General features: G+C 40.3%; 1 protein-coding gene and 1 long non-coding RNA gene across 18 annotated transcripts in view; one reads left to right on the top strand and one right to left on the bottom strand.

Annotated features, from left to right (window-relative positions):
* The window catches only part of LOC133241055 (uncharacterized), a 57,696-nt gene extending 37,665 nt beyond the window's left edge, over positions 1-20,031 (bottom strand). The window contains exons 1-2 of the long non-coding RNA XR_009734494.1: positions 19,855-20,031; positions 12,685-12,843 (exon numbers count right to left, since the gene is read on the bottom strand). This is a non-coding gene — a long non-coding RNA (uncharacterized LOC133241055). The remainder of the gene's footprint in view (positions 1-12,684; positions 12,844-19,854) is intronic.
* DLG2 (discs large MAGUK scaffold protein 2) overlaps positions 1-22,015 on the top strand; it is a 2,330,119-nt gene that overhangs the window by 2,032,226 nt on the left and 275,878 nt on the right. The window lies entirely within an intron of this gene.

Raw genomic sequence — 22,015 nt, forward strand, 5'->3', positions numbered from 1 at the left:
CAGATGGGAAATCTTCACAGGAAACTATGATATTGTCAGAAAGCTCTAGGTGAACATGGAGTTAGAAAAGGAAGATTTAATCAGATTGTCTTATGAGCTTGCATCATTCATTTTTGATAATTTGATAACCTTATCTTTACTAGAAAGGTGGACATACGACAAGGTCATCAACAGGTATGAGTTGGCTGTACAAGGAATGCAGGGAACTTTTAACAGTAACAAATTTTTATTATCCAGATTATTTCTTATATGAAAGAAAATGAAAGTGTTAGTTACTCAGTCCTGTCCAACTCTTTGCAACCCCATGGACTGTAGCCCACTAAGCTCCCCTGTCCGTGGGATTCTCCAGGCAAGAACTCTGTAGTGGGCTGCATTTCCCTTCTCCAGGGTATCTTCCTGACCCAGGGATCAAACCCAGGTCTCCCTCATTGCAGGAAGATTCTTGACCATCTGAGCCACCAGGGAAGCCCATATTTCTTATATATACCTTGTGAATCACAGTTCTCCTAAATACACATACACTCACTCTCTTACCCTTTTCATCCCTACCCTTACCCCATTCATTCTCTCTCTCTTCCTCTCTCTGTCTCTCTCTCTCTCACACACACACACAAGTACATTTATTACTGGGACAACAAATGAGAGGTGACAACTGACATGAGTAAAAGAGTAGAAATTTGGTGGAAAAACTTGGTGGTAGGAGCATCTCAAGCAGAAGAAAGGGCATGAGAAAAAGTCCCAGAGTCCCAGAGGAGCATGACATCTTCAAAGCATGGCACAGGGCTCCAGGTGACCATGGGGTTAAAGACAAGAGGGATGAGAAAGGGGAAATGAGGAGGAAGAAAGTGGTCACTTTAGTGAGGAACACTGTCACATAAAGTGGTCTCAGCTTAAACATGAAGGCAACTCGAAGCCAATGAACAGCTTTAGGCAGGGGAAAAAAAACTGATCTGATGGGAGTTAGGAAAAAATTAAACTGGATGCTCTTTCTATAGTTCAGGAAAGAGAGGGAGATGAAGACCTGATATAAAATAGGGTACTTGGTACCTCACTGTTGATCTAGTGGCTAAGACTCTGCTCTCCCAACGCAGGGGACCTGGGTTCGATCCCTGGCCAGAGAACTCAATCCTGCTGCTGCAGCTAAGACCCAGCACAGTCAAATAAAAATAAATATTTTTTAAAATAAGTAGATAAATAAAATAAAGTACTTAAGGTAGAGAAGAGGCAATGGATTAGAGAGATATTTCTGAAGTAGAACTGACAGACTTGGGGACCTATTGAATGCAGCGGTTATGGAAAGAAAAAAGAGTATTAGAAGCTTCTAGGTTAGAAGATTGTGGACAATAGTTCCACCAGCAGAGATGGATAAAACCACATCATCCTTAGAGTCAGTCAAGCTTGCTTTTGAAGCATGAATTGTAGAACTAAACATAGATCACTAAACCTGTGATCTGGACAAAGTAGGAAGATTATTCTGACCTTAGTTGCATGGATCCACTTATTTTTGGTCACTATTAATGCAGCCAAATATAGAATTCTTGACTCAGATTAAGTGCATGGTCACATAAACCCACACAGTCACATTTTATTTTATTTGTGTTGTCTTATCTTTCTTGCCGACTCAGTGGACATGAATTTGAGCAAATTCCAGGAGTCAGTGCAGCCTGGTGTGCTGCAGTCCTTGGGGTTGCAAAGAGTCAGACACAACTTAACGATTGAACACCAACAGCTTCTCTTTCTCACTAGAGTATAATTTACACGGTACTTTAAGGCAAAAATGGAGATCGCTCTAATTTCTGAATGTTTAATGGCAATCATTTACATGGAATATATGTTCATATTGGCATTATTAATAATAGTACAAAATCCACTGAAGTGTTTCATATAGAAGAATTTTGAACAGATACTCTGTCCTCATGGTTTTAGTGTGCAGAGAGCCCTGAAAATTTTTCCAGAAACTCTAATTTTCAGAATGTTCCTTCCATGGCACAAGTGCTTTTACAAAGCAGTTTCATTCTCACTCATCACTAAAATATCACCTTTACTTTGTACCATGGGGTATAGAGAAAGTGTATTTATCTTTACTCTCTTTATAAAAATTTCCACTGAAGTACAACATATGGACAGGAAGGTATACAAATCAGAAGTGTACTGTATGTGTCACTGCAGAGTGAGTATACCCATGTAATCACCGCGCAGATAACACAACAAGGCTTCTTTTTTCAGTTAATTCTTTTTGTGGTTGATGTGTAGCTGATTAAGACAGCTCCTCTTTTTGCCTCACCAATTTTTACCCTCTTTCCCAAAGGTAACCAATATCCTAGCTTCTAACACCTTTGATTACTTTTTACCTGGTTTGCACTTCAAATAAATAAAATCATCCAGTATGTATTCTTTTGTATCTGGTTTCTTACATTCAGCTTGGTACTTGTGAGGTTCATCCATGCTGCTGTTCATATAACAGTAATCCATTCAGTTTTATTGCTATGTAGCATTTCATTGTATGAAATACAATTCACTTATCAATTCTAGTGTTAATGGTCATTTAGGTTATTTCTGGTACTTGACTGTTATTGGTAATGCTTCTCTGAATACTTTTGTACATGTCCATTCAATCTAAGATATTGGAATGAAATTGCTGCAACAGAGAAGATCAGTTTTAGGAGATATTGCTAAACAATTTTCCAAAGAGAAAGTGAATTTACAGTCCCATATGGAGTTCTTGGAGAAGGCAATGGCAACCCACTCCAGTACTCTTGCCTGGAAAATCCCATGGGAGGAGCCTGGTAGGCTGCAGTCCATGGGGTCGCTAAGAGTCGGGCACGACTGAGTGGCTTCACTTTCACTTTTCACTTTCATGCATTGGAGAAGGAAATGGCAACTCACTCTGGTGTTCTTGCTTGGAGAATCCCAGAGACGGTGGAGCCTGGTGGACTGCCATCTATGGGGTTGCACAGAGTTGGACACGACTGAAGTGACTCAGCAGCAGCAGCAGCAGCATGGAGTTCTTTATCCTCACCAACACTTGACTTCTTCAGTCTTCTTCATTTTAACCGTCCTAGTGTGTGTGGATCTGTGTGTGTATCAATTCTACAAACTGAGAGACAGTTTGTAGAATTGATATTTAATTTCTTATTTGCAAATAGTTTACAAAATGAAACTGGTTTGAGACATCCATCAAGTCCACTAATCTATCATAGTTAACAGAAATTTTACTGAACCTAATCATCTTGATCATTAAAAATATTATCTACTTAAATGTTTTTTCATTGTTTGCTTTGTTTTTGTTTTACAGCTTTAACACATCAACATAAAATTAAGAAAGAGACAATTTTGAATAAAATCACAATCTGCTTTACTCAACTAGATATAAAATTTTAGCATTTTATAAAATGTTTTGGTGTTTAAGAGTAAGCATTCTTCACAAAATGCTATTCATTTAAAGAACAATAGCCAATGGGAAAACTGTGCAAAGGCAGATTTCTTTTTCTCATTTTTGATGTATGGGGCTGCATTTTATTGTTTATTTCATTTTCTGTTTCATGCTTTTGATTCTTTCTGGTTTTTATTTCTCTGTTTACTTGCTCCTGCCCTCCTGTGGCTAACTAAACATGTTTTAGAATTCCATTTTGATTTACCTATAGTGTTTTGGAGTACATCACTTGTATAACTTTTCATTGTTTGCTCTAGGTACTATATTTTGCATATAACCCACATATATATTTATATATATATAATCAAAGTCTACTAGCACTGACACATTTCTAGTTTGAGAAGTGGAGAAATTTGCCTCCCTTATGTTCCTTTACCCTTCCCATTTATAGTATGTTTGTCTGGGCTTTATTCTACATACACTGAGAACTACATTAAGAATTGTTATAATTTTTCCTCAAATGTCAAACAGAAGTGAGGAAACTCAGGAGAAGGAAAGCATATTGTATTTACCCATAATCCATTCTTTAAAAAATTTTTTTATTATTTTATTTTTTAGAAAAAATTTTTTAAATGTTTATTTATTTGGTTGCTCTGAGTCTTAGTTGAGGCATGCAAGATCTATCTTCATTGCAGCACCCAGGATATTTTAGCTGCAGCACATGAGAACTCTAAGTTAAGGCATGTGGGATCCAGTTCCCTGACCAGGGATGGAACCAGGCTCCCTGCTTTGGGAGCTCAGAGTCTTAGCCACTGGACCACCAGGGAAGTCCCGACAATTTGTTCTTATCATGTTCAGGATTCCTTCTTTTATCACTACCTCCCGTCTGGAGAACTTTATCAAACATTCTTTTAGGGTAGATCTTTTTAAAACTGCGCTTCCCTTGTAGCTCAGTTGGTAAAGAATCCGCCTGCAGTGCAGGAGTCTGCCTCCAATGCAGGAGACCCGAGTTCGATTCCTGGGTTGGGAAGATCCCCTGGAGAAGAAAAAGGCAGCCCGCTCCAGTATTCTTGCCTGGGAAATCCCATGCACAGAGGAGCTTGACTGGCTACAGTCCTTGGGGGTCCCAAGTGTCGGACATGCCTGAGCAAGTAAACCACAAAGCTCCACTCCCTTTCTCATCTTCTAGCTACTCAGATGCCATGAATGTTAGGTCTTTTGTTATAGCCCCATATGTCTCTGAGGGCCCTGTATTTTGTTGTTTATTTTGTTTCATTTTTCTGGTCTATTTATCTCTACTGTTCAGATTGAATAGTTTCTACTGTTTTATATTAATCCCTTTATTGGGGTATGATTGACATGCAGAAAGCTGTAGACAGTTAATATATACAACTTGATGTGAATTTCTATTGTTTTACCTTGAAGTTTATCTTCAGGTTACCTGTCTCTGCATTCTGTGACTGAGCTTGTTTATTGAGTCTTTAAATTTCAGTCATTGTGTTTTTTCGTTCTAAAAATTTCACTCAGTTTTTCTATTTTCTGTTTCTTGGCTGAGACTTTCTATTTTTTTCATTTGTTTCAAGCATGTTTGTAATTGCTTAGTGAAACAATGCAGCTCAGGGAAATTCAGTAGTCACTTTCAATCCTGGCCAGAAATCTTGAACGTTTGTATCATATCAGTGTTAGCGTCTGTTAATGGCCTTTCTCATTCAGAGACCTTCCTGGTTCTTTGGAAGGTGAGGGATTTTGTCTTCATGTGATTGAAACCTGGATATTTGGAGACATTGTAAGACTCAGGATCTTAAAGTTTGTGTTTCAGTAATCTATAAAGATTCCATAATTCAGCTCCTTTTGACTGGACCCACAGAAACCAGTGGGGCACACTCCAGTCCCATCTGCTTTGTGAAACTCCTTCTCTTTCTTCAAGTTTCCTCCAGTCCTTAAATGTAAGAGAGAGACACTGACTGAAAGACTAAGCGAAAGCTACGGCAGCAACCCAGATACTGAATATAGCAAGGCTCGATTTCTGATTTTTTAAAGAAAAGGTTAATATGAAGAGAAGCACTGCTACTTTTTTCGTGACATGTACACTATCTTGTGAACTCCCTGAGGTGTCCTCACTCCCAGCACTCTGGCGCTTACGCGACAAATAGTGGATAACTTTTAAACGACTTTGAGCAGGACTTATGTATTAAAATCTATCCTGATAGCAGTAAGGAGCGCACATCAGAATAAAGCAAGGAAGTGACTATGAGAGACAATGAAGACACATTACAGTGCAGCTAGCCAAGTTCTCAGTAGGCTTGACAGGACTTGGTAAATAAGGTGGGATGTCCAGGCACTTGGGTGGATGAACCTCTGAGCACAGTAGAGTTAGTAGGGTTGAGAAAAGTGATGACACCTTTAGTGACACCTGATGACTTAGAATCCTGTCCCTCTTTGTACAAAACATAGGTTCCAGGCCATATCTCTGCCTTAAGGAAATTTCAAAGTTCTTTTCCTAAAGCATTTAAGAAAACACAGCCGGGCTTCCCTGGTGGTCCAGTGGTTAGGAATCTGCCTTGCAATGCAGGGGGTACCAGTTCCACCGCTGGTCTGGGAAGACCCCCACATGCTTGAGGCAACTAAGCCCATGCACCACGACTAGTAAGCCCACACTCTGAAGCCTGCGAGCCATGACTCCTGAAGCCCATGTGCCCCAGAGCCTGTGCCCCACAGCACGAGAAGCCACCACGATGAGAAGCCTGCACATTGTGACAAGGGAGTAGCCCCCACTCACCTCAACTAGAGAAGTCCGCACAGAGCAACAAAGGCCCAGCACAGCCAAAAGTAAGTGAATATTTTTTTAAAAAGAAAACAAGCCAATCCAGCTGGACTGTCCTAGACAGGTACATTTTGTGTGGACAGTAATGCCAGGGAACCCCGTGGGACTGATGTGTGCCTTTAGGAACAACCTCTAAAAATAAGCATGCCCTTTTTTAAAATGCAACAACTAGGGGGGAAAAAAGTCTTATACTGCAAATCACATCATTCCTGCTGCTGCTGCTGCTGCTAAGTCACTTCAGTCGTGTCCAACTCTGTGTGACCCCATGGACGGCAGCCCACCAGGCTCCCCTGTCCCTGGGATTCTCCAGGCAAGAACACTGGAGTGGGTTGCCATTTCCTTCTCCAATGCACGAAAGTGAAAAGTGAAAGTCAAGTCCCTCAGTCATGTCTGACTCTTAGCGACCCCATGGACTGCAGCCCACCAGACTTCTCCGTCCATGGGATTTTCCTAGGCAGCCTAAATCAGTAAATTATAGCATTAATGTGGACAGTAGTTTGCTAATGTAGGTTTTGGTAAACATTGTAATGTTTGCAGGCTGGGGTTAAAGAGCAGAAATATATATTTTGTGCTGGTGTATTTTTAAGCCCCCCTGGAAAACACATCTGTTTGGAATCTGAACTTGATATGAACCTCCTTTTCTCACAGAAGAATTAGGAGGAAGAGAATTGGTATCATCACTAACTCTTTTTCATAAGTTACTCAATATCCTCCATTCATTCCTTTTTCTATCTTCCTCTGAGGGTCCTAGGAACAGAGGGAATAGAGCAAACAGGGATAGACATGGAAGTAAAGAAGAAAAAAAGGAAGATTTTGTAGGACAGCATCATGGGAAGAATAAGAAAAGAATGGGAAACTGTAAGTCAAGAAGAAAACCTCAAGAACCAGTTCAGTTCACCTAGACCTTTTAAGAGGTTTACCATGTGTCTAACAGTACAATACAGACGATAAATTTAGCACCAGTGGGTAGACATTATTGAAGTAGATGTCAGTTCAAAATAAACAATCTTCTCATCTATGGAGTTACTCAAAAACAGAAAGAACTGTCCTGTATCATAGTGTGTGTGTGTGTGTGTGTGTGTGTGTGTGTGTGTGTGCGCGCGCGCACTCAGTCACATCCAACTGTTTTTGACCCCAAGGACTGTAGCCTGCCAGCTCCTCTGTCCATCGAATTTTCCAGACAAGAATACTGGAGCAGGTTGCCATTTCCTTCTCCAGAGGATCTTGCTGACCCAGGAATCAAACCTGTGTCTCTTACATCTCCTGCATTGGCAGGCAGATTCTTTTACCACTACACCACCTAGGAAACCCACGTATCATAGTGAGGTGCATACAACTTAAGTATGAAAAGGGGAGTGTTTCAGAGGAGACCATTATATTGGATGTGAGTTGACTATTTGACCTCTAAGTAGGAAACCTTTTCTAGTAGAAGAAACTGAGCATAGTTTCTGTTCAAAATAGAGCTTCTATCAATCACCGTGCCCTTCCATGGTTAAAGAGCTGAAATTAGAGATGCTAGCCTCATCATTTCTCCTGGTCTCTTCTGCCTATACCATTAACACAAAAAATGGAAGAAATACGGAAGAGATGCAGAGAGGTCCAGAGAGGCAAGAAGCTTCCAGAGATGAGCCAACTGGAGTCCTCAAAGAATAACTGTGAAAAGGCCATTTCCAGTTCAGTTGCTCAGTCATGTCCAACTCTTTGTGACCCCATAGAGTGCAGCATGCCAGGCATCCCTGTACATCACCAACTCCCAGAGCTTGATCAAACTCATGTCCATTGACTCAGTGATGCCATCCAACCATCTCATCCTCTGTCGTCCCCTTCCCCTCCTGCCTTCAATCTTTCCCAGCATCAGGGTCTTTTCCAATGAGTCAGTTCTTCACATCAGGTGGCCAAAGTATTGGAGTTTCAGTTTCAGCATCAGTCCTTCCAATGAATATTCAGGACTGATTTCCTTTAGGATGGACTGGTTGGATCTCTTGCAGTCCAAGGGAGTCTCAAGTCTTCTCCAACACCACAGTTCAAAAGCATCAATTCTTCGGCATTTGGCTTTCTTTATAGTCCAACTCTCACATCCATACGTGACTAACAGAAAAACCATAGCTTTGACTAGATGGACTTTTGTTGGCAAAGTAATGTCTCTGCTTTTTAATATGCTATCTAGCTTGGTCATGGCTTTCCTTCCAAGGAGCAAGCGCCTTTTAATTTCATAGCTGCAGTCACCATCTGTAGTGATTTTGGAGCCCCCCAAAATAAAAGTCTGTCACTGTTTCCATTGTTTCCCCATCTATTTGCCATGAAGTGATGGGACCAGATGCCATGATCTTAATTTTCTGAATGTTGAGTTTTAAGTCAACTTTTTCACTCTCTTCTTTCACTTTCATCAAGAGGTTCTTTAGTTCTTCGCTTTCTGCCATTAGGGTGGTATCATCTGCATATCTGAGGTTATTGATATTTCTCCCAGCAATCTTGATTCCAGCTTGTGCTTCATCCAGCCCAGCATTTCTCACAATGTACTCTGCATATAAGTTAAATAAGCAGGGTGACAATATACAGCCTTGACATACTCCTTTCCCGATTTGGAACCAATCTGTTGTTCCATGTCCAGTTCTAACTGTTGCTTCTTGACCTGCATACAGATTTCTCAAGAAGCATATCAGGTGGTCTGATATTCGCATCTCTTTAAGAATTTTCCACAGTTTGTTGTGATCCACACAGTCAAAGGCTTTGGCATAGTCAATAAAGCAGAAGTAGATTTTTTTTGGAATTCTCTTGCTTTTTTGATGATCCAGAGAATGTTGGCAATTTGATTTCTGGTTCCTCTGCCCTTTCTAAATCCAGCTTGAACACCTGGAAGTTCATGATTCATATACTGTTGAAGCCTGGCTTGGAGAATTTTGAGCATTACTTTGCTATCATGTGAGATGAGTGCAATTGTGTGGCAGTTTAAACATTCTTTAGCATTGTCTTTCTTTGGTATTGGAATAAAAACTGACCTTTTCCAGGGTCAGGGACAAGAAAAGAAAGACCTCTCTAAGACCTCTTGACTTATTGCTTAATCAGTTGTGTGGATATATTTGAGAGTGCCCTTTTATAGAATACCCAGAGCTTAAAGATCATGGAGTTTGGTTTCTAGGAATTATCTATAAACAGTACTTCCTTGGTGATCCAGTAGCTAAGACTCTGTGCTCCCAATTCAGGGGGCTCAGGTTCAATCCCTGTTCAGGGAACTAGATCTCATATGCTGCAACTAAGACCCACTGCAGCCAAATAAATAAATATGTATATATATATTTTTAAAAGTTTAGATAACGTCATGAGGATGGGGGCCTCATAATAGGATTAGTGCCTTTATACAATGAGACACCAGAGAATTTTTTTCCTCTGTACACACACACACACACACACACACACACACACACTGAGGAAAAAGTGTGCAAGCATGAAGTGAGTAGGCAGCTATCTGCAAGCCAGAAAGAGAACTCTCAGCAGAACCCAACCATGATGGCACCCTGATCTTGAACCTCCTCTAGCTCCCAGAACTGGGAGAAAATACATTTCGGTTGTTTAAGCTACTCAGTTTATGGCATTTTGTATGGCAGCCTGAGCTAACTGATACAGGTCAGTACTATTACTAATCCTTTTCACATGAAGAAACAGAGCAATGGAGAGGTATCTCGCTCAAGACAGGACACTAGTGACTTGAAGAGCTAGGATCCAAATCCAGGAAGGCTGTGTCCAGAGCCTTTACTCTTTACCACACTCACCTACTACCAACTTGTAATATCAGTACCTGTGTACTTACCACCTTTAGTGTCCCAAGTCATTTCAAGAACTGGTTTAATTATTCTTCACAACATTGTCCTATTTTTGTAGATGAGCAAATTGGCAGACTAAGTGAAACAACCAAGGAGAAAACTCCAGGGATCAAGAGAACCAAGAATAGATTAAATGCAGCTAGTAATTTTCTGAACTGAGATTGTGTGAATGTCATGAGATCATGTATATCCACCAGCTAGAATGATGCCTGATATAAAAGAGATCTAAATCCATTTTTTAAAATATTTATTTATTTGGCTGTATCGGGTCATTGTTGCAGCACAGGGGTTCTTCAACTGTGGTGTGCAGCATGTGGGATCTCAGTTCCCTGACCAGGGATCCAACCAGAGTCCCCTGCATTAGAAGGCAGATTCTTAACCACTGGACCACCAGGGAAGTCCCTAAAATCCATTACTGAATATCAAATAAATGGATCAAAATGTGATTTGAAGCCCCAAACTCATAGCAATGCTAGGTAGTTCAGTTCAGTTCAGTCACTCAGTCGTATCCAACTCTTTGCGACCTCATGGACTGCAGCATGCCAGGCTTCCCTGTCCATCACCAACTCCCAGAGCTTGATCAAACTCATGTCCATTGAGTCAGTGATGCCATCCAACCAGCTCATCCTCTGTCGTCCCCTTCTCCTCCTGACTTCAATCTTTCCCAACATCAGGATCTTTTCCAATGAGTCAGTTCTTCACATCAGGTGACTGAAGTATTGGAGTTTCAGCTTCAGCATCAATCCTTCCAATGCATATTCAGGACTGATTTCCTTTAGGATGGACTGGTTGGATCTCCTTGCTTTCCAAGGGACTCTCAAGAGTCTTCTCCAACACCACAGTTCAAAAGCATCAATTCTTTGGTGCTCAGCTTTCTTTATGTCCAGCTCTGACATCCATACATGACTACTGGAAAAACCATAGCTTTGACTAAACAGACCTTTGTTGGCAAAATAACATCTTTGAATAAACTTTTATTCCTAACCATGAGTTTATTTATTAACTTATTGACTGTTTTATAGTTTATTTAACAATTATGTAGAGGGGTTGACTGTGGATCAAGCACACAGTTCTATTTGTTATCCTTTTACAATTGGTGTTCCCTGAGACAGTTCACTTTGAAATACCTTGCCACTGGATATACTGGTACTTGAAATTCACCTTAAGTAGGTAAGATGCATCTTTGAGATTCAAGAGAAAGAGAAAGAAAAGCATAGGTCCAAGAGAGGAGAAAGATTTACACCATTAATCAAAGCATGGTTTAAAATAATAGAATAAATAAATACAAAAGTTCATTTCTCAACAAATCTTCTCATCATTTTTTGTCTGATTAATTTAGTTTCTTCTGCTCCATCTGTTTTTTCTTCATGAGAATTAGTATTTTGGGTGGGAAATTATAGGAGTATAATGAAAAGTAGTTCCATAATTCTTCTGATGAAAGGGTTGTATTAACTTTATTCCAGCCCCACACCTAAATCTGGGAGGCAATGAATCTTTCCCAGGATCACTGTAGCCTCTCTCTTCTAAATCTTGTTCTAAATCCCATTCTGAAGAGGCATTCCTTACGTGGCCTAATCTGTTTATTTACTTTCATCCAAGCATATCTGGCTTGGGGGACCCTATAGTGTGGTCCATCACTTAATTGCAATATGAGATTTTGCACTGGTATTTTATTTCATCTAATGATGTTTGTAGATGGACTGTTTTGCTTTTTGAGTTATGTAGATATCATGGAATTGTACCACCCACAATGTCCCAAATTCCAACATGCACAGATGCTCAATAAATTGAACACCACCATCTATAGAGAAGTAATTAGCCAGCATCACGTTGCATTGGATTCATTTTACTGCTCTCTGATCTACCCTTAAATTGTTGACTTTTCTGTACATCATGAGTTAAAGCTATTTTTCAAATTCGGATACTTCGTTTTTCTTCTTTTTTAGAGCAATACTCTAGCTTACCTGCCTAGAGAAGATAATGGGCACTTAAAAGATCAGCCATATTTTCAAAAATAGATGAAGTAAAAATAGAGCAACAAATCATACATGCAGTTGATTTCTGTTGCTAGGATGTTTCAGCCTTTCTGACTAACCCATGCTGTCTGCAGAGAGAAATAGGACCTTTGAGAGAACCATTGAAAACTGTAAAGTCAAATGCCAATTGGACAAGTAAATAGCCAGTCTTACCAAAAAAGAGGGTCCAAAATTTCTGTATCTAGAAAAGACTTCTGTGTCAGAAAACACCTTTCAGAACAGGTGCAGAAAGCTGCCAAACTTGGTAAGACCATTTGGCTAACTAGTGAGTGTGTTGAGTGTTAGGAATAATAATAATAACATTAGCATTATATAGTATTCTGTTCCTTTTTGAGCACACTGAGAGACAGAAAATGTAAGTCATCTGGCTCAGGGCACATGCCAAACAGTGGAAGATCTGAGTCTTGAACTTAAGCAGTTTGCCTCAAGCCTTTGATCTTAACAAATACACTCTGCTGCTCCTTCTGTGAAAATCAGGATCTCAGAGTGGCAGAGACTGGAGTTATTAAAATAACACTGTTTTAGCATGAACCATATGAAAGTGCCAATATCTGAAGGCTTTTGACCTAACAAATCTGTAGTTTTATATTGTTCAGCCTCATAGTAAGTAAAACATGACTAAGCACCTACTTGGAAGACTTCTGTTCCAGACTTCTGTGTTCTGGGCTGTATCTGGAGTCTGAGTGATTTGACGGCAGCGAGAGAGAATCTGGAGAGCAGAGCTATTATCCAAGTACCTTTGCTAATCTTGATTAGTCAATTCATATCCATGGGCCTCAGTCTTTTCATCTGTAAAATGAGTGAATCTCAGATTTTTTTTTTTTTTTAGACTTCAGTCCACTTTGTCCAAAAACAACCTATGTCTCATTTGTCCCAATCACTCTCAATTTCCAGTGGCAAACAAAGCTGCTGGGGGATGAAGAATGTGACTGTAAAAACAAATCGTGGGAGTGCGGAGGATTATGTTTACATATGCTTTAGCAAGGGGGATATGTTTATCCCTGTTTAAAGATGATTTGTCTTTGAGTATACATGTATCTTGCAGCCTAAGGATTGGGAAATATTAGACCAAAATACATTTAATGCAAATGTTTTATCACTAAGCATTAACAAAATTGAAAATAGAAGAGATACTGATAAAACTATATAATTAAAAGCAAGAGTAGTACTAAATCACAATAATGACATACTCAAGAAAACATTGAGGATGCAGTGACTTTTTCAAAAAAAGCAATTTGCCCTACAATTTCAGAATTTCCATCTCTGCCTCTGCAGTAGAGCTGTATGACATAGCCAAACACCATATGGCAGCTAGCCCTCCTGGAGGAATGCCAAACTAAAGTGCTTAATAAACTCTCATAATGCACTAATTTGAGTACTAAATTAATGGTCCTTAATAATTCACTCAGCAGTTACTGGTCAGCAGCTCTTGGTAGAATGTGAAAATGAATACATATGAAATTGCAAGTGAACCAAAGAGAGTACTTATGTGGCATAATTGTTATGACCTCATCTTTCCTTCCTAACTCCAGTCAACCAATGTTGATAACCCTAACCCTAACCCTAATCCTAACCCTCACCCTTTTGAAGCCCCAGTTCACAATAAGAAACCCCCTGGAGAAGGAAATGGAAACCTACTCCAGTATTCTTGCCTGGACAACTCCATGGACAGAGGAGCCTGGTGGGCCTTGAGGAGATTTGGGGTCGCTAAGAGTCAGACACGCCTGAGCAACTAACACTTTTTACTTTTACTTTAAAACTCAGGACGCACATATACAAAGTCACCCCCTTACACTGGTGCAGTTTGAGCCCTACGCCACAGTGCCAGGACAATCGGGACTAGAGGTCCATACCTGGGCCAAATTCTGTGCACCCTTGGGATGCCCTACAAGTGTGTGTATGACAAATATACATAAATCTATTAATACACATACATAACCACACACAGGTACCCACAGTTAGAAAACTGAAATTTAGATTTTTATGAAACAACACTCTTACTATGTGCAATACTCTTTGATATGTCCGAAAGTGTGAAAGTGAAAATCACTCAGTAGTGTCCGACTCTTTGTGACCCCATGGACTATATAGTCCCTGGGATTTCCCAGGCCAGAATACTGGAGCAGGTAGCCTTTCTCTTCTCCAGGGGATTTTCCCAACCCAGGGATTGAACCCAGCTCTCCTGCATTGCAGGCAGATTCTTTACCAGCTGAGCCACAAGGGAAGCCCAAGAATACTGGAGTGGGTAGCCTATCCCTTCTCCAGCAGATCTTTCCAACCCAGGAATCGAACCAGGGTCTCCTGCATTGCAGGTGGATCTTTACCAACTGAGCTATGAGGGAAGCCATTGATATGTCTACTCTTTTTTAAAAGAAAAATATTGATCATGATATATTAAGTTGATTTCACTATTCCGTGAAGGGTTGTGATTTGCAATTTGAAAACTCCTACTGTTACAGAATGCTGTCCAGATATGAGTTCACCTTCATAGGAAGTGTAGGAGCTTCTTATTCTTCTGTCTTAGAGACACAGAAATGAGATACTCTCTCTTTAAAAACAAACAAATAAAGGCACATTTGGAATTTCCTTGGATGATTGGGTCTGAAACTGTGAGTTGTAAGAAAGAGATAAGGAAACTGGATAGTTAGCCTGAAGGAAAGAAGTGATGGCAGTGGAAGGGGAGAAAGGAGCTGAGAGAGTAAACAGCAGGTCCCCAAAGTCTGAGTAGCTCTCAGGGTAACCAGATGTTGGAGGGACTAGGCATTTATCTGTGACTCCCAGGAATGAATAGTTACCCAGTCAGCCAGAGTATTTATTGAGTACCAGCTACTTACCAGCTTCTGTGCTAAAGACAGCAAGTAGAAAAATAATAGCAACTCCAGTCAGGTTATCTTTATGCAGAGAAATTCTACTTTTCTAATAATGTGAATATGGTATGTATGCCTGATGGCCATAAAACAAATCTGTAGAGATAACGATCAACAGTATCGAGAGATACTATTTTGTGACTCATATAGGCCCTTGTTTACCAAGGTTGCCATTTGATGTCAATTTCTTAATAGTTAAGCATTCACTTCCTTGTAGAAAATGGTTCAGTTATGGAGAAGCAGATGCCCTTAGAAGGTGAGCTGCAAGCTTACCAACTCCGCCAAAACTTGTCCCAAGGCCGCCTGTCCCCCATTCTGCTCCCCAGATGAAACATGAAACTGTCAAGGAGCTTCCAAATGAACTTTTTAAAAGCCCTTTTTAGAATTCTAGCTTTAGAAAAACTTTTCCCAAGAAAAATCATTAAGCTTTCCTTTTATTTTAGATGATTCAGTTTGCAGAAAAGCACACATGATAATGAATACATGGTGTGGCGTGGCATTAGTCTCTCAGTCATGTCTGACTCTTGGCGACCCCACGGACTGTAGCCTGCCAGGCTCCTCTGGCCATGGAATTCTCCTGGCAAGGATACTGGAGTGGGTTACCATTTCCTACTCCAAATGAATAAATTAGTCTTCTCAGTTCTCACCAGTAGTGAGAAACGACTTTACTGCCTTTGGACTCTCAGCAGCCTCTTTTAAACTCGGAAGTAAATCCATTAGAAGTTGTGATCCCCCATCAATTCGCTGTATTGAAACCTCAATGTTAAAGCTCGTTGGCGGTGATCTGTGTGGGCTTATTATTAATATATTGAAGCTACAGTGAGACATATTTTGGCTAAATATAAAATGAATTTTCTAAGTGTAAGAGCTACCTTGGTAGGTAAGAAGTTCCCCAGTGTGTGAGATGTTCAATAATAGTTGAAAGTCACCTGATAATCTGGTTAGACTAAGAGGAGAGATGTAACACAAAATTATTCCTTAGCTCTCTACCAATCTTAAGATTGTTGTTGTTGCTTAGTCGCTTAATCATGTCTGACTCTTTGCAACACCATGGACTGCAGTCCTCCAGGCTCCTCTGCCTTTCACTATCTCCCAGAGTTTGCTCAAATTCATGTCCATTGAGTCAATGGTGTTACCTAACCATCTCATTCTCTGCTACCCCCTTCTCCTTTTGCCTTCAATCGTTCCCAGCATCAGGGTCTTTTCCTGAGACAGACTGTTTCAATTAAGTGGTGACTTCACCAGAAAATAACTTTCTATAGCTGCCTTCTGAAATCATATCCCAAAATGAAAAATTATTTTCTCCTTAAATGATGTATTTTAAAAGAATTGGGTAGGTCTAAATTAATCAGTAAATATCATTTGGTCTCTCTGACCATAGAGCCACAGTCCAGAAAAATCATATGATTAATAAGTTACTACTAATAACAACAATAATGACTGCCAATAATTTCAAATAAAAAATACTAATAACAGCAGTAATTGTTCTTAAATAGCTAACATTTACTGACTATTGTGTGACAAACACTGCACTAAGTACTTTAATGACACTAATTTAGTGATTACCTAGTAACTGTAACTCTTATTTTCATTGAGTAAATAAGAAAATTTCATATGTTGTGAAGATTATATAACTTGGAGAGGCGCTCAGATGAGACAGAACCATACTGTCAAGCCACTGAGTATACTAACTCTAAAGAATTAACTCATAACCACTAGCCTATATATAATAAAAATTATTTAGGTGTTTCTGACCCTTATTAGTATGTTTTGTCATCTAAATTATTTGGGAAAATCATATACATCATAGCTTAAGCATCCAATCTTAAAATTTGAAATACTGTATCACAAATTTTCAACAATGGGGCAATGTTATGTAATTTATAGTATACCTACTCAGTAAAGTTTTAAAGAATCATTAAAATGCCCTGGACAAGGAGCTATTAAAACACAGGAAAATGTGTGCACTTACAGCATTTGAAATAGTAAAGCACAAATTTTTTTGTGCGGTGTGATCTCAACTTCGTTAAAAACATTCATAGAAGGAAATAACCATAAGTTTGATTGACCTATTTTGTTCTCTCTTTTCTCTTCCTTTTTTCTATAATGAATCTGTGTCATTTCTGCAATTTAAAAAAAGTTTGTTTTGTTTTATTTGGCGTTCTAAAAAGCAGTTTAATTCTCAGACACAAGTTGCATGGCTTCTGATCTGACATTATGGTATATAAAGTATCATGCTCTCTTTTTTTAATGAAGATTTATTTAAATCTATTTAAAAATCCTAAAAGATGATGCTGTTAAAGTCCTGCACTCAATATGTCAGCAAATTTGGAAAACTCGGCAGTGGCTACAGGATTGGAAAAGGTCAGTTTTCATTCCAATCCCAAAGAAAGGCAATGCCAAAGAATGTTCAAACAGCTGCACAATTGCACTCATTTCACATGCTACCTAGGTAATACTTAAAATCCTTCAATCTAGGCTTCAACAGTACATAAACTGAAAACTTCCAGATGTACAAGCTGGATTTAGAGAAGGCAGAGGAACCAAAGACCAAATTGCCAACATCTACTGGATCATAGGAAAAGCAAGGGAATTCCAGGAAAATATCTGCTTCTGCTTCATTGACTATGATAAAGCTTTTGACTGTGTGGATCACAACAAACTCTGGAAAATTCTTAAAGAGACGGGAATACCAAACCACTTTTACCTGCTTCCTGAGAAACTTGTATGTAGGTCAAGAAGAAACAGAACTGGACATGGAATAACCGACTCTTTCAAAATTGGGAAAGGAGTACGTCAAGGCTATATGTTGTCACTCTGCTTATTTAACTTCTTTGCAGAGTACATCATGAGAAATGCTGGGCTGGAAGAAGCACAAGCTGGAATCAAGATTGCCAGGAGAAATATCAATAACCTCAGATATGCAGATGACACCACCCTTATGGCAGAAAATGAAGAGGAACTAAAGAGCCTCTTGATGAAAGTGAAAGAAGAGAGTGAAAAAGCCGGCTTAAAACTCAACATTCAGAAAACTAAGATCATGGCATCTGGTCCCATCACTTCATGGCAAATAGATGGAGGAAAAAATGGGAACAGTGACAAACTATATTTTCTCCAAAATCACTGCAGACAGTGGCTGCAGACATAAAATTAAAAGACGCTTGCTCCTTGGAAGGAAAGCAGTGACAAACCTAGACAGCATGTTAAGAAGGAGAGACTTTGCTGACAAAGGTCCGTATTGTCAAAGCTATGGTTTTTCCAGTAGTCACGTACAGATGTGAGAATTGGACCATAAAGAAGGCTGAGTACCAAAGAATCGATGCTTTTGAATTGTGCTGGAGAAGACTCTTGAGAGCCCCTTGCACAGCAAGGAGATCAAATCAGTCAATCCTAAAGGAAATCAACCCTGAATATTCATTGGAAGGACTGATGCTGAAGCTGAAGCTCCAATACTTTGGCTACCTGATACAAAGAGCCATCTCATTGGAAAAGGCCATGATGCTGAGAAAGTTTGAAGGCAATAGGAGAAGGGGACAATAGAGGATGAGCTAGTTGGATGGCATCACCAAGTTAATGGACATGAGTCTGAGCAAGCTCTGGGAGATAATGAAGGACAGGGAAGCCTGGCAGGCTACAGTCCATGGGGTGGCAAAGAGTTGGAAATGACTTAGCAACTGAACAACAAATATTTAAATATTCATATGTTCATTTAGCAGTAAGTGAATCTGTGTAGAAATGGGCAACTTAGCTTCACTGCTTCACTGCAAATAATTCACCCAGTTATTAAGGTACATAAAGTTTGCTGATTCTACTTTGCCCAGAATGGAGTATGAAGGCTCACAAGCTCCACAGAATTGGCTCTTGCTGAGTTCCTTTATCAGTATCATTAAGAAGGATGATCCTGTAATTTTCAGCTCACAGAGAATTGTGAAGACTGGTTGGGCTGGTTTAAAGGACTTAATGCAAAGTGATGTGCTATATAATCAATTTTGACAAGTCCTTCTAAGTGTAAACTGTCCCTAGGCCCCAGGTTGTCATGCCCAACTTCTGGGGCTAAGGAAGAGTAATTCCTGTATGAGGAAGCATGATTAACGTGGGAAGGACTGGAGTGTTTCTTTTTCGGGAAGGCTTGGGCTGTCTGTCCCATGCAGATGTTGTTATTGTTTGACATATATTTTTGGATAACTCTACCTACCTTTGTTGTAGATTCATTAATTGTCACGTAAATGCCCCATGAAACTTATGTCTAATAAGATCCCCTTTCCTTTTCTGGCTTTGGATTTGAATGGAAATTACCCAGCATTAGACTTTGCCTTCCCTTGTGGCTCAGCTGGTCAAGAATTCACCTGCAATGTGGAAGACTTGGGTTCGATCTGGGTTGGGAAGATCCCGTGGAGAAGGGCAAGGCCACCCATTCCAGTATTCTGGCCTAGAGAATTGCATGGACCGTGGGGTCGCAAAGAGTCGGACACGACTGAGCGACTTTGACTTTCACTTTCAGACTTTGTATTTAGAATCACTTTCAGAATAATTTTTTTTTTTTTTTGCTACCCCACATGGCATGTGGGATCTCAGTTCCGTGTGCCCTGCAGTGAAAGCTCAGATTCCTAACCACTGAACCACCAAGCAAGTCCCCAAATTAACTGTTAATTTTACCCTTTACAGCATTCAGTGAACAGGACTAGGCCAAAACTTCAGGAGAATTCAAGCCTTCTAACTTAGCCTGCTATGCAGTTGATGCACAAGAAAGATATGCTTATACATCCCTCTCCTGGGTGGAAATATTCCTAACCTATCATTGTCTCCAATAATTTATTCAGAGATCTTCACAGTATAGTTACCTGGCAGCTAGCTACCTATCTAGAAGTTACAACAGTTATCCTTATATTGTAGAAGGAAAGAACCAAAATCAGGGCAACAGCGTTCTACTCACCTTGATTTATACCTGGGCAAAAGAACTCTGTAGCATTACTTTGCCATCATGGATATATAAGCCCTGAAGTCCCCGTTCAGTTCAGTTTTAAAGTGGAGGAACCAGACAGGCTCCCAGAAACTAAATCTGTTTGTGGAGGAGGAGTCTGTGATTCAGGCTTAACCCAAGGGTGTTGCCTTTATGACATAGGTCATTACCGAAAGTAGGGTAGGGATGGCTTCTTGCCCAAGAGCTGTCAGATGTGTTGTTCATGGATTTGTGCTGAGTCTTTCATGATTCAGTAGAACCAAGCCATTAGAAATGCTACACTGGGTCTTAACGGTGTGTGCGTGGTCAGTCATTCAGTCATGACCGGGTCTTTGTGCCCCAGTGGACTAAAAACCCCTCTGAACATGGCATGTCCCAGGCAAGAATGCTGGCCATTTCCTTCTCCAGGAAATCTTCTCAAACCAGAGATTGATCCCACATCTCCTGCATTGGCAGATAGATTCTTTACCACTGAGCCACCTGGGAAGCCCCTTAATAGTGATACCTACAGCAAAACAAGGACCCAAAATATTTCAGGCCCATGTGAGAACTATTGGAATAAGAGGTGTCTAGAAGGTGCTGTGAGAATAGCGGGGTGGTCATTAATTCAGTCTGTGAAGTTCAGGAGGATTCCCAGTGGTGGCAGTGTTTGAAGGTGTGTTAGAAGAATGAATGGAGTCGGTGGACAAAAAGGAAGGAAGTCTGTGCAAAGTCACTAGTTCTCCAGAAAGAAGACAGTGAAAAGAGAGGCTCTCAGGAGAGCAAGTCTGTGGAAGGAGTGGCTTTCTTCACTAAGATGTGAGCTTTATGCTGTAGTGGATGAGGTGCCAAGCAAAAGACTTTAATGAAGGAGAGATGACATGGGTTGACCATTTTAGAAAGAGCTCTGTGATAGCTGGTGTGGCTAATTCATTGACAGAAGGCAAGATGAGAGGGAGGGAACCAGTTTAGAGAGAACCTCATTCATGTCAATGACAGTGGTGACAAAGAGGGACACACAGACATTCTAGAGAGATGGTTTGGAGGTAGGATTGAGGGGATTGATTAATATCTCATTAGATATGGAATCAAGGTTTGAGGCTGAAGTTTCTAACATGTTATGACATGAAGGAAAATGTCCTCTGAAATCCATGGTTTTGTCTGAAATCTCAAAACTATAGTATGAGACCTACTGTGTAATAGGTTTGTGGCATCTGACATATGTACTAAATTTTTAACTTTCCAGAGCACTTCCTTTTGCTTGATCTCATTAAACATGCATTTTGACAGATGAGAAGACCAAGTGTAAGTGATGTGACTAAAAGCATTCCATTGGAATTGGCTGGGGTGAGACTAGAATCAAGTCTCCAGGCTCCCTAGTCTTGAGCTTTAAATCAAATCTTGAATCTGACAGTCTTGCATTCTGTGCCCCTTACCCTTTTTTTTTCTCTTTTGCATAGAAGATACTAGAATTAGAAAGACTTTTTGACTCAAGGAGGAGGCTGGAAGTTTTGGAAAAGCCACAAAGAAATCTTGGGAGCTTTTAGGGAGGACGAGGCAGCCAGCAGATGGGCAAAGGGCAGCAAGTGACAGTGAGCATTCCAGGCCTTCCAGATGTCAGTGTTTTCATTGCTCAGAGTACAAATGTATCCTGTAGTGTTAGTTTCGCTGTAAACCTCATCCCTGCAAACCAGATGAGCCCTGGGAAGTGGGGAATGGAGTGGGGAGGGACCACTGCTGATGGCTAAGAACAACAGGGACAGTAGCCTCTACTCAGGATGGTCCTTGAGTCCCTCAAGTCTGTTCGGAGGGGCCTGTGTGGCCTATTAATGAGCATTATGCTCAAAATTGGTCCCCACACCATCTCAAACAGGGAATAAGTAGATTTGTTGATCACGGTGGGTGAGATTGTCTATGCAGAGGCTATAGAATAAACTCATTCAAAACTAGTACAGCCACTATGGAGAACAGTGTGGAGATGCCTTAAAAAACTGGAAATAGAACTGCCATATGACCCAGCAATCCCACTGTTGGGTATATACACCGAGGAAACCAGAATTGAAAGAGACACATGTACCCCAGTGCTCACTGCAGCACTGTTTACAATAGCTAGGACATGGCGGCAACCTAGATGTCCATCAGCACATGAATGGAT

This window comes from Bos javanicus, chromosome 29, assembly GCF_032452875.1.
Source record: "Bos javanicus breed banteng chromosome 29, ARS-OSU_banteng_1.0, whole genome shotgun sequence".
NCBI classification, from domain to species: Eukaryota; Metazoa; Chordata; class Mammalia; order Artiodactyla; family Bovidae; genus Bos; species Bos javanicus.